This window comes from Heliangelus exortis, chromosome 2, assembly GCF_036169615.1.
Source record: "Heliangelus exortis chromosome 2, bHelExo1.hap1, whole genome shotgun sequence".
Lineage (NCBI taxonomy): Eukaryota > Metazoa > Chordata > Aves > Apodiformes > Trochilidae > Heliangelus > Heliangelus exortis.
Window position 1 is genome coordinate 76,124,110 of NC_092423.1, and position 13,329 is coordinate 76,137,438.

Below are 13,329 nucleotides of genomic sequence, written 5' to 3' on the forward strand. Positions count from 1 at the left end.
CAGGGAACCAGAATAGTAAGGGTGTATTAATTAAGAAGAAACAGGGCATTTGTAATAATTAAGTTAGCTATTTGCTCTCTTTTCCAGTCAGGGAGCCAATGAACATCATGGCTGCAGCAGCCACTTCAGACTGTGTATGCCCATCATGCATGCAAACCCACAAAGCCACTGTTTGCAAGACAGCACAGATGGTATTCATGGATAGTACAATTTCTTTTTTACGTTTATTTGTTTTAAGAAGACCACCAAGTGACCAAAGGAGTCACAGAATCACAGGATGGTCTGGGTTGGAAGGGACCTTAAAGATCATCTAGTTCCAACTCCATTGTCATGGGCAGGGACACCTCCCACTAGGCCAGGTTCCTAACACTGTCCCTGAGTCTGCTCAGACAAGATTTGCAAGCAGCAAGGTAAGAGGCAAGAAATGCAAGTCAGGGACCATCAGCTCAGCAAGAAAACTCATAAAATTCTGCAAGAAGCATATAGCAAACCCACAGTCAGCCCCCAAATGTCTTAAAAAGGAAGTTCAGAACCAGGGAGTACTGTGGAAATCTGCTGCAACACAGAAAACCACTCTGTTCTTGAAACCAACATTAATATTCAAAAGTTGCAAAGGCTCATGGGCAGAGATAAGGTGTAAATAAACCTGTTATCTGTTATTTTTGTTCTCTCATTGCTGTAGGTTTTCTCTCGAAGGAGTTAGTTAACTGAGATGACTCGTTGTAATCCTAATGAAAATAACATCCTTTGAGTTTTTAGGTCTCCTTTGGGAGCTTAGTGTACAGCACATGGTCTAGACCAAACCACTTCATTTCTCTGCCCTCTACGTGGGGACCCTTCACAGCAACCCAAGGCTATTTTGTGCCTTCACTCTGTAGCCACAGACTTGTCCTTCAGAAAAAAAAAAAGGCACATATATTTGCCATCATGAACTCATTTGGCCTGAATATCTCCCTCACCTTGACAGCATTCATAATGAATATGTGCAGCAATCATGGTTTTGTCTCCATAGATGTTACGCTTTATTTGGGCACAATGAAAATCTCAAGTAATTAGAAGTGGATCTGAAGAAGTGATTCTCTATGAAAGCAACTCAGTCCAGTATGACTCTGACTGCTACTGGCCTTTATGCAATATGCAGCCCAGCAAAGCCACAGTTTGACAGACAAGCTTTGTCTATTATAATAGCAAATGTTTTCCCTAAAAATGTCTTTTGAAAGGTTTTGCCACACAGTAATGTAGTTTAATTATGATCTTGCAACAATTTGTTTAATGTCCTATGGGAATCAAACAAATCTAGTTCTTCCTGAAAATAAAACTGACAATATCACATATGAGTTTTCAGTTGTTTTTTGCTTTGGTTTGGTTTGTTTTTTTCATTTAGACAAGAGCCAGTTTTGCTTAAAATGAAAACATCATGTAAAAAGGAAAAAAAAATATATACCCTTTCAGTCAACAGAAGAAGAAATCACATTATTATTTCTTCAAGTGATAAGAAGGTAGAAGTGTTGAATGATTTTGGCTGGCAGAGCTCCAGGATTTCTGTATTGTTCCAGGATTTGCATAGAACTTTCTCCAAGATCAAGTTCTCATGTTGATATGATCTCACTCTAGTGAAAATGATGATTTGGGAGCCATATCCATGCAAACAGTTGGGGTCTCATAGCACGAGTTTTAGAGTTTGGAATTCAAGTTTTGCAATAAGTGGTTTGGTTCCCATACCCTTGTTTACCACACAGGAATGACAGCACACACTTAAGCTTGTGACAGAGATCTTACTGGATTGGATCCAGTAAGATCCTGCGTATCTGCTCATGCAGGTTACATGTTACTGTGTGGTTAATATGTTCTCTGAAATAGGTTGTGCCACTTCACAGCTGAAAACATGGACTTCTAGAGAGCATAACCAATGGAAATGGCAACATAACCAGCGAGACAGTTTAACTGAAATAAAGAAAATTTATCTTCAGGGACACGAGAAGGAAGAATGCAGAGCCAAAGGTAGCTGAAATGTTACTAAGAAGAACTACCTTGAAGACACAGGAACTTTTATTACTGTGACACGTTTACAAATATGCAGTAAGATAACAAGGTATGTCTGGACATGTCAGAATACCAAGTTTCTATCAATAAAGGTATCAAATGGCTTCTTTAATCAGAAGCAAATGTGCCGAAGAACTTTGTTTCTCAAGTAGAAAGAAAAAAGCTGAGGAGAAAAATATTTTAATTGTCAGACCAAATTTACTATCATTGCTTCACAGCAAACTTTTGGACAGACTTTTTTTCTGAACCACAAATTTGTTAGTGCAGGACTTCTTCATTCCCTATCACCTTGGTGTTTTAGATGGTGAAACACTGAAGCCTTCAGTCTCTTGCCTCACAAGGTCAATAGCTGTGGCAGCGCATTCAAAGCCAGCTCGTTTCCTTCAATACCATCCTTTATGTATCAGCTTCCAAGTTAGAACAGAGATGGCAAGTATTTAAAGATTCAATATTTATCCTGCTTCAAAAAGGAGGTTCCATTACATTTGCCATTTGTTGACTGATATGTTTGGTTTTCTCCGTAACACCTTCGTGACAGTATTGTTTCAAGAGATGTTTACAAAAACACCTGCAGGTGATTTGCAGTATGGTTTGAACTCTTGGAAACAGATGGTATCTCAGCACTGAAGGCTACTTTCAAGGCATTGTGCCTTGATGGATGTCCCACACAGTGTATTTTTTGGTCACAGTTAAGACACTGTGAAGAGTACCACAGTGTGCTTGCCATCACCATCAGCAATTCAGTAATGAACCTCTCAGTCACTGACTCTCCACAGGAGAGACTGACAGCTGAACTTTCAGAGACCTAATAATTATTCTAGTGCTTATAAAAAACTACTGTAATTTTACTTTTCTTGAGGGCTGTTTAAGCTTTTATTTAATATTACATGCATGGGAAAAGAGTACACTTGGGTGAGCTATCATGTTTCAGTGCACATGGCACTTAGCTTGGAAGTATTATTTATTAAGGCAATGTCATCAGTTCAAGACAAATGGATGTAAAGCATGGGACACTGCAAAATGCTGAATGTTCCTCTAAATATCACAGAGGGAAACTATCATTGAGGAAATCATTTAAAACTACAGTACTCTTGGAAAGTCAGATGGCTTCAAGCAGTTTAAAGGGGTTCTGCTGGTACTTCTGCACTGTGGGGTAGTTTTCTTCAAGGTGAAGATCTCTAGGGGTAAGAAATGAAAAAAGGAAACATCCTACACGGAAAGAGAATACATAAATCCTTCTCACTAAAATCTTTTCCTGTGAGTGATACCAGATCCATAAGAAAAAACTTCCTGCATGGGCAACTTGCCACTCTCTTTGAACTCTCACAATCTACATCCAGCTTTCTAGAGGCATCATGATGCTCTTCACTATGAATGCTGGAGCTAGGCAGAAACTGTGTGGACTGCAAAAAAGAAGTTTCCACGTTTTCCCATTTGCTAACTTAGGCATTGAATTGTAGACCATGGGGCTACCCTGAGCACTCAGGAACACTACAGGTCTCCACATGCTCCAAGTGAAACCTATTGAAATAAAAGTCACAAACCAACAGTACACTCTACTCCATCTCAAGTAAAGTATGGGGTAAAAAAACCCTTGAAAACCTGTCCAGATTTTCATTTTTACATTTTGTGGAGCTGTTGTCTCCTTTGCTTCACAGGGCTCATAAAGGAAAGAAAGAGTCAACAGGCAGCTTTCAGCCACTCTTCCATAAGACCAGCTATTCCCAGCACAAGCTGTACATTCAACATTCAGAGTTTGCACAAAGGGCTGAGCAATGATGCCAAAGTTGAATAAGCCCCACTCTCTCAGCCCATCCCAGTTCAAAAACCTGTTGGCTCACACACCTTACCCATTTGCCTCAGTTTTTGTGGTGATGGCAAAAAACCAGAAGAGCTGTTTTCACCACCTCACAGCTCACTGAATTTGCTTCCTCCCACCAGCTCAACACAATTAGTGGCAGAAATCAATCATGCACTTACCAGCACTGGCAAAATACAAGCAACAGAAGACCTTGTGTATGAATGGGGAATGCCAAAACCATCTGAACACATCTAGGGGTGACAGGCTTCACCCTATCTTTTTCCAGACTCCGGCTTTCATACAACCTCAAGTTTGTTTAGGTTTTGGTTTTCTTTCTCCTTGAATGACATGCCCCACTGCTTTGAGGCAGGATGATTGCAGGAATTTGGTGCAACAGTTCTCAGGCACCAGTTTTATCTTGGACAAACAGATGTACTAAAGGGTTTCTCATGGTTTTATTCTCCCATGTTGATCCCATGTTTGCAACCAGGTTTTCACTGTTTTCTATATCCTCATTTGAGTTTGGGTTTTTTGTGCTTTTCTAAGGTGAGTAGACAGTGACAGAGATGTGTACCAGTGAAAGAGACGTGAATCAGTTATATTAATGTTGATCCATTCTTTGTTTTTTCTAGCCTTGCTTCATTTCTTCACCACAGTTCAGCAATAACTTCAATTTGTCTGGCAGATGCACAACTACAGCATCCTGCTGTATGACCATCTTCTACTTCATCCTAAAGCAGTTACTAACATCAACCTATAATATTGAAGATGAGCCATTCCTTCACCAACCAATCACATCAGGAAAACACTAATAGCAGAAAATAAATTGACAAGCTAAACACAGGCTCTGTCCTTTCTAAGGGGTTAGGTTCTACATCCCATTGAGTAGTTCAGGGTCATTAAAACAGGAAATTGCCAGCAGCTCCCTGATTTTACTACTAAAATTAATACTATGGGAAGCTTCACCATTATAGTTATTAGGCTTTTGCCTGGAGTAAAAGGGAATGCTTCAACATGGCATCACATCCTTTTCATGCTATGCACAGATACAGCAACCACCATCACTACATCATTAGCAAGTATCCATCAACATACCTTTATAAGTACCAAAAGACAGCTGGGTAGGGCCCAATCTTATGACACATTCACTGTTGTACCCTTCCTAAGGGCAGCAAGTCTCTAAACAAAATGAAGCTCCTCCCATCAGCTCTATAGTTTATATTAAGCACTGAGCATATGGTGCTCTGAAAAACTGTTGGGGCAGTGTACATAAAATGAATTATTTTGAACAGACATTGAAATTCCTACCGGGGGGGGGAAAATGTAAAATCCCTGGATCAGCAGATCCCAATCATATGTGGTACTACTTATCAGGCTACAATCTAAACTATGCAACATGTGACTAAAAACCATGTGGCTTTCCCAATGCTGCAGCACTGGCAAGGTACTCGGCAGTCTATACCCTACAAGTCAGATGAATTGTATAGCCTACTTAATTTCTGTTCTGCATAACAAATACCAAACACATCAAAAGAGATAGGCCCCTGATTCATATCCTAAGACAGAAGGTTTTTATTAATAAAACTGTTTCCTCCGAGTTAAATTCCATTAACCATACTTAAGAGGGAATTACTACACATCTTGCTCCCAGGCAAAACCTGACCATTCCACATGTGTTACAAATCAGTATCCTTTTACATTTATTGGTGGGCTGAAGAAAGCAAAGGATTTTATTTTCAGAATCTGGCAAGTCAGGAATCTTTAATGTTTGAGGAATCACAATGCTATCAATCAATTTCTATTTTAAACTTACAAATTTTCATATCAAATAACCAATAGCTACATTTTATACTAACCGCATTTCTACAGCTTGAAGTAAGAAGCTGAGCTGGCATCACACTTTTCAGATAGACAGCTGGGAGACACAGGATAGTGTGGAGAACACATTAAAGGCCTTTCTATTCTGCAGAAGGTGCTTCCCCTTCTCCCCCCCATTTTTTTTTTTTTTTTTCAATCTTGAAAGCATTTCCTACTAAGGCATGATACATCTATTGTGCTGCATATGGTTTCTCTTTTCAAGTCTCTAAAGCTTTCAGGAATTTCTTTGATTTCTCTAGTTGTTACCTCATTCTTGTCATTCCTGATTGATAAGGAAGAAGCAACACAAGCCCCTCCTAAATTCTCTTTCCTTAATTATGAAGCTGTCTCTATAAATCTGCACAGTACTTCAAAATGGCCTCTTTACTAATCTTGTAGAAAACAGGGTAGGGCCTTGAACACTGGTAGACAACTCTTCATTATATTTGAATAGCATCTAGGTTTCTTACATGAAAAACTCAGATTTTAACCACTGCATTTATAGCACACCTGAGGACACTACACTTACACCTACAGACTTAAATCAAGACGAGTTAGCACATAAATGTGCACATACAAATATAATTCTCTTCTTGCAGATGGAGAAAAATAAATTAAAAAATAAATTCTCTGAAATTCTTCTTTTCAAGATTAGTGCAAAATGTAAGTTTCCATATAATTATTAGCTCAATGGTAGCTGAATGCCTGAATATGTAGCTGCACAGAACTTTTGTTAAGATTTCATGGGAAGGCCTCTTCCTGCCCTGCAACCAGCTTCTGTCCCTCAGTCTATCCCATCCAGGCCTGGGTGGATGCCTGCACAAGGGAAGAATTCAGCATTGTTCAGATGGAAGCTGTTTTGTACACAGGAGGCTCTGCTGAAGGACTTCATGGTTCACTGCATGGGGGAAAGCTACCAGTGGAACACAGCAAAAACACAAGAAGCTTCACTTGGAAAATACAATTTATTTCAGACTTCATGTTGAAAGACCAAAACACAGACACTTAAGGACTACAGATAGTTCTAGAGACAGTAGTGAAATTCCAAAGTGTGCACAGTCTATAAGCTCAGGGAAAGGGTATGCTCTAAAGGTATGCTACTTTATGAAATAAATCAATTTTTTATGACCATGTTGCTTCAGTGCATGTTGCATTTCAAACACAAAGAAGCATGGAAGGAAAGTCTGGGGGAAAAAAAAAAGAAAGAAAAAAGAAGGAAAAAAAAAAAAAAAAAAGCCAGATCATTCATCCATGTAAAAACTGGAACAGTAATTTTAACAGTTTTACCTTTTAATGCTGAATTTATTTGAACTGGATACAATATGCTCAAAGGTTGGTATCAACAGAGAAAAACTGCTGCATGATTGCTTTTTGGCTGCTCCATACAATTTCCCCAAATTACACAATCAGTTGTTTCATATATGAAGCACACAAGAACAGGCAGAGCCACCATGAATTTCCCAGTGCTTTGGGTTTATTCTGTCCATAGACTAGAGAGGGTGCTCTCCAGTGAAACTAAAACCACCAGACAAAAAGAAAATACTCACTGCACACAACCCAGCAGGTAAGAAGATCACAAAGCAAAGCTTCTCCCTCGTATTAAGTTCTGTGACACAATGAGTAGAGACAGCAAGCAAGAAAACCTTTGGTCATAGAATCATATGGTCATGCCCATACTTCTTCTGTGTCCCCCACTAGAGCTTTGAGGGTCTGCCCAAAATTCTCAGAAACACCCTGAAAACAGAATGATTGTCTGGGTCAAGATTATCTCCACTGGAGACAACCGTAGCAGCATCTGCTGCATCTTCCTTAATACAGCACTCCCACCTCATGATCTGACTGCTCCCATGCTTGATGAGGAACAGCTACACTGGAGAAAAAAACCCAGTGTCTGAACACTGACCACCCGTCTAGGTGGTGCCTGGCAAGCATCGGGCAAGCAGAGAGGGGCCATTAAGACAGATTTTAGGGCTGATGACAGTGCTTCTTCAGAAGGGACCTTAATTGAAAACACTGGAAATACCAAGTAATTTGGGAGACCTTGGGGTGTATCCTTTCCAGCTTATGTCCATCACCCGAGAGGGGAAGCAATAAAACCCACCCCCACATTCTCCTTTGGAGCCCGTGTGCAATATTCTACTGTTACCTTTAACTCCAGCTTGCCAAACACACCAGTTCTCTGTGGTCAGAACCTAAGTCATTAGTTTTGTAAATTACCCATTTACAACAAGTTTAAGCATGCTCATCCTAAAGAGAAGCATCTATCGTAATTTGGGGTAAGAGCCTATGCTGGGAAGAAAAAGGGGTGGAAGAGGAACGAGCGCATCAGTGCCAGGAGATGCAACAATTCGAACAAAAGAGATTTCAAGATGTCGCGCACACACACACACACACACACACACACACACACACACACACACAGATCCTTCCTCTTGAAAGATTGCTCCCCCGGGGAGGAGAGAGACACGAGTGTATCCCCGAAACAAAGCCCGGCAGCAGGCAAGTCCCTACGGCGTGATGCTCCACAACCATCCAGCTGCGGCACGCAAACTGCACCCACTTCCCCCTCTGACTACTGGGACCCCACAATGGACCTGCGGCATCCGCGTTGCAGTAGAGAATCCTCCTCCTCCCCCTTTTCTGTGTGTCCTCCCCCCAAGCACTTTTGGGGGGGGTGGAGGGTTGGAGCCTGAGGTGGGGGGAGACCTGCGGGGATCCCGCAGGCCCTCGCCTTCTGCTGCGGGCGGGGAGGGGCAACACCGCCTTTCTTTTCTACTTCAAAAATGCCAGATTTAGTCTGGGTGAGAATAGAGGGAGCGAAAGGGGGAGTGCAGGGGGTTCCGCTCCGCTGTCGCGCACGGTACCAGATACCAAAGCTAAGCCGGGCGCAGTGCGAGAGCGAAGGATGCCGGCATGCCTCCCTTCACCTCCCTGGGTGAAGCGCCGGCAAGGCCTGGGAGTGGGGGATAAGGAGGGGGAGAGGCAACCCGGGGGTCGTAGCGCAGCGCGGCGCCTTTGTTCCTCCGGCGGCTCCATCCCCACCCCCGTCTCCGTCTCCGCGCATGCGCCGGGCAGAGACAAAGGCTCGGGCAGGGGCGGCGGTGCCGCTCGGGGGGTACCGATGAGCGAAGCCCCCTCCTCCTCAGCGCTGGGCCACGGCCCCGGGGTGCGACCTGCCAGGCGGGAGGGTGGGTGGGTGAGTGGGTGGGTTCGGTGTGCCTGTGTCCGTCTCCCCCTTCCTTTGCGTGAGCTACTGCCACGCCCAGCTGAGGCAGGAGGGAAGGTTCCTTGCGGTGAGCCGCGTTTGGGAGACACGCGTGTGCGTGGGGAGAGGCGACACTACCAAGGGACAAGCGTGGGGATTGGTGACACTGCCGGGAGGGGCGGGAGGAGAAAGGAAAAAGGGCAGTAGGGAGATATATCTTGGGGTTAAAAAAAAAATAAAACGGAAAAGGGGATGAGAAAAGGGGGATCTGCGGAAAGAGGGGTGGGGGTCGGCATTCGATGAATATTCATGAAATCGGCACGTCGGGGCGCCGAGCGCTGTGAGGAGAGCAGCACCGGGGGAGGCAGCGGCGGTCCCTGCTTATTTTGAGGGGCGGTGCGTAGTCCCCAGGTGGGACTGGGGCGGTGGAGCCCCCACACACACCTTGGCCACGACGCCCCCCCGCCGAGGGCAAGGGGGCAGAAGTCGCCGTCGTGCCCACGCGCACGCGTGACGGCGAAGGCATCGCCTCGCGGAACAATCGCATTGTTGCGCGCCACAATGGGCACGCGCCGCCCCGCGACTCGCTGCCAGCGCGGGCTGCGCTCCTCCGCGCCACCGGCCCCGCCCGCCACCCCCACACCCCCTTCACGGCACCGGGAGGCGAATCCCCCCCAACCTCAAGCTCCCCGAAGTCTTCTCCCCCCCCCCCCAGCCCCATACCACCACCCCCCCCCCAGCCGCCCTGCCATCTTCCTGGCGTGGTGCGTTTTCTTCTCCCAGCGATTCATTTCGTGGAGACATTTGAGGGTTATTATTTTTCTTATGTTCTTTCAGGTTTCGGGTAGGTTTTTTTGGGTTTTTTTGTTATTTTGTTTTTTAATGCAGCCTCCCTTTGGAAGCAGGCTGAAGGCATCGAAAAGAAATGGGGCATAAGCCGCTGTTTTTTCCCACCACACCCATCGCTGCCCTCCCTTCTTCCCCAAGAAAGCGTTATCGGGTATTTAATTTCACGGAACAGGCTTCAGTCCATTTTGTGCCTCGAATCCGCTCCTGGGAATCCTCCTCTCGAGGAATCGAGCTTCTCCCAGCGATGCTCCTAAAATGTGCCTAGGGAGGCGGCTCCCAGTCTGCTCCTCTCTCCCCCTTTTTCCCATTCAAACGTACATCTCTTTTCCCCACACCTGAGACACCACGGAGGGGGGTCGGAGGAAGGAGGGGAGAGGGGGGACGCCGACGGTAAAAAGATACAAAGCTCTCGGGGTCTGCTATGTAAATGGCATAAGCGAGATACACCGTTTCTTACCTTTTTACGCTTTTCCTCTCTCCCCCTCTGTGAATTTGTGTGCTGGGGTGTCACAAAGAGAGTCCCAGGTAGCCCCCGAGCCCGCTCGGCTTGCTCTGAGTGCTGTGGCTCTCCCCCGCTCGCTCGCCGGGACCGGAGTGACTACTGCCTGCTGGAGCAATGCCGCCGCTACCGCGGCTGCTGCCTCTGCATTTCTCACTCTCTCCCCCTCCCTCTTTCCCTCCCTCCCCCCTTCTCTGTGACAGTCTGTGGGCAGTTCAAAAGCCACACGCACTTATTTATTTATTTTCCAGGAGATGCGCTGCTCGAGGCTCACGCTTAGAGGGCGCACGCACCCAAGGTTTTAAATATTAGCCCTGAGAGCTGCGCGGGGACTCGCTCCGAGGTCAGCAAACACACCTTGCAACCTAACCCACCCCCCCAGACCCCCCCTTAAAAAAAAACAAAAAAACCCAACATCTCGGGGATCATCCCATCTAGGAGGGCAGGGGAAGCGGGAAGGTAGAAGCCTGGCTTCGTTCCCTAAGGAAAACTGCCGCGGCGCGGGGCCACACTCCGAGCCTGCGGGACTGCTCCGCCGCCCCCCGCATCCTGTGCGCCGGCTGTGCCTCCTGGGGCGGTGGCGGGTCCGGCCCGCTCTGGGCGGTGCGCGGTGGAGGGAGTGGGCCAGAGGGGCTGCTTGCTGACACTTGCGGGGCCTTTCGGGGAGCGCAGGAGCACTCCGGAGAGGGGCGGCACGGGCGGAAGAGACTGAAAAATCTCAGGCGTTTATGCTTTTGGGACGCTTAAGGAGAGGGTTTGTCCATTAAACACAAAAGGGAAAAGAGAAAAGCCAAAAAAATAAACCATCAACAGAGGAAGGCAACCCGTTTCTCAGGAGAATGGATCTGTTCCGGGCACTCCTGCAGCTGAAGAGCTGGCCTGAACATCGCTGGGGCTTAAGGTCTGGTATCTGCCTGCCCAAACCCGTCCCTGAGGCTGCCACAGCACCTCTGCACCCTCCGCCACAACTAAGGACACTACCCGCTCCTTCCCACCTTCCTCTTTTCAAACCTCTGCTGAAGCGGAGCCGAGGTGCCCTGTCCGCCTCTCCGCGCCCGCTCCCCACTACGGGATCCCGGCATCGGCGGCTGATGCGCGGGGCTGGGGCGCCCTCTGCTCCCCGAGCTGCGGTCGGGCAGCGGCCGCTCTGCCGGGTGGGACAGGGAGAGGGATCCCGGGAGGGTGGCCGCCCCCCGTGTCCCCGCTGCCGGGAAGGCCGCTGACACGGTCCCACTGGGAGCGATCCGCGGTAGCGGCGTCTGCTCGTGGGCGCTCCGGTTGAGAGGCAGGGAGGGAAAGGATGCGGCTGCGCCACGGCTTCAAAGCCAGCAGCACCGTCTTTCAGCGGGAACAATGAAAGCTATGCCCCATTCATTCGGCGACGAGCACCGAGTGAGAAGTACGTGATAAGGATCATTCCGGTTTGCACTTTTGGTGGAGATGGAGCGAAAAGGGAGCGGGGCATGTGGAGAGGACAGGAACGGCGGACTGCGGGCTCGGCAGAGGCGACAAAAGGGATGTTCTGCTACAGGGACGCGGTGTGGGGTGCAGTCCCTCTTCCCGTACATCCTCACTTAGGAAAATCACCGGGCAACGAAATGCGTTTGGGGTTTATACGTTTCACGCATCGCACTCACAGCCTGTGGCCGAACCGAGTTTACAGCCGCTGCCGGGGCGGGGAGGCGACGGGGGCTCAGGGACGGGCAGGCAGCGGGACAGGAGTCCCCGTTTTCCCCCCTCGCCGCTGTCCGGGGAGTGCAGGGAGCGAGAGCGAACGAAAGAGCACAGGCACGGCAGGTTCACCGGGTGACTTGTAAGGACAATTCCTCCAGATTTTCGTGCACACCTTCACAGGAAACGATTCGTTTCAGCCTTTTTTTATTTCTTTTTTTCTTTTTCTCTTTTTTTTTCCCCACCTCTCTCCTTTCCCCCCCCCCCTTTTTTTTTTTTTTTTTTTTTTTTCCCCGGTAGTTTAACCCTCTCTCTATTCAGCTGCAAGGCGCAACAGCTCTCCATGCCACACCTGCACAAATGCAGCATCCCACCCCTCCTCAGGCGCGATACGGGGCTGGCTGAGCCCTGCCGCAGCTGCGGGGAGGAGGGAGGGCAGGCGGCACCCCACCACACCCCCACCCGTGACATCTTCCCGCTCACGGCAACGCGCTGCGGGGGGGGACTGCTACACCGCAGGGGGAAGGCAAGCAGCATTTACTGTTAATCTGGGTAATCGATGAAAAAAAGAAAAGGGGGAGAGGGGGTGGGGAGCGCCCTGACAGGTCTCAACTGTCGGGAAAGTGAGGTAGCTACGCCCCGCCGCTGCTCTCCGCGGGGAGCGGCGGGACAAGAGCTCCGGACGTCGCGGTGGCTCCTCCGAGCAGCTCGGGGGAGCAGGGATCCGTCCGCCCCTGCTCCCGGGAGCACTCCTGTAGAGGGAGCAGAAATGTCGGCGCCTGCCTGTCGCTGGCCTGGTGCAAGGTCAAGGGAGAAAATCCCCCTCCCCGGTTTTATTTCTAAGCCACACCTATTTGTGAGGAAAGTGGAAAGAAGCGACAGGTAAAATCGGTCCAAAATATAGCCAGGGACAGGCAGAGCACAGCACATCCACAGAAGAGCTCAGTTATGGACTGGGGACCTGGGCGGGGCTGAAATGGTGTCCTGGAGCATGGGTGGTGCTCAATGGAAGCTCCAGGTTAGACTGGGCAGGGACAGTCAGGGCTGACAGTGCCATGACTTTTAGGCTGTTGAGATTGTCCTATAAAATTGCTCAGCCACCACAGAACCAGTGTGAAATAATATAATAGAGGGAAAGAAAAAAGCCCCTTATTTAAGCCTGTATTGGAAGGTGGGCTTGCACATCTAATGTGCATCTTCATGGAGTTAAGCAGTGTCTGACGTGATAGGGGAAGAGATAAGTTACACAGTATTCCCAGCATATCAAGAAAATACAATTCCTGAGTGTGTACTGAGCCATTTGCTTGGAAAAGCCTGTACAAGCAAAAGTGGCACAGAAACAGTCATTGTAGCCACCAGTTTGAGGGAGAGAGTGGTTTTAATCTTTTTGCTGTTTTCACCAGC

The 13,329-nt window shown here is 47.7% G+C and overlaps 1 protein-coding gene across 1 annotated transcript in view; it reads right to left on the bottom strand.

The window, feature by feature from the left end:
* The window catches only part of BASP1 (brain abundant membrane attached signal protein 1), a 48,288-nt gene extending 37,869 nt beyond the window's left edge, over positions 1-10,419 (bottom strand). Inside the window, exon 1 of the mRNA XM_071736641.1 lies at positions 10,213-10,419. The gene's annotated coding sequence lies outside the window, so the exon portion shown is untranslated. The remainder of the gene's footprint in view (positions 1-10,212) is intronic.
* Between the last annotated feature and the right edge of the window lie 2,910 nt (positions 10,420-13,329).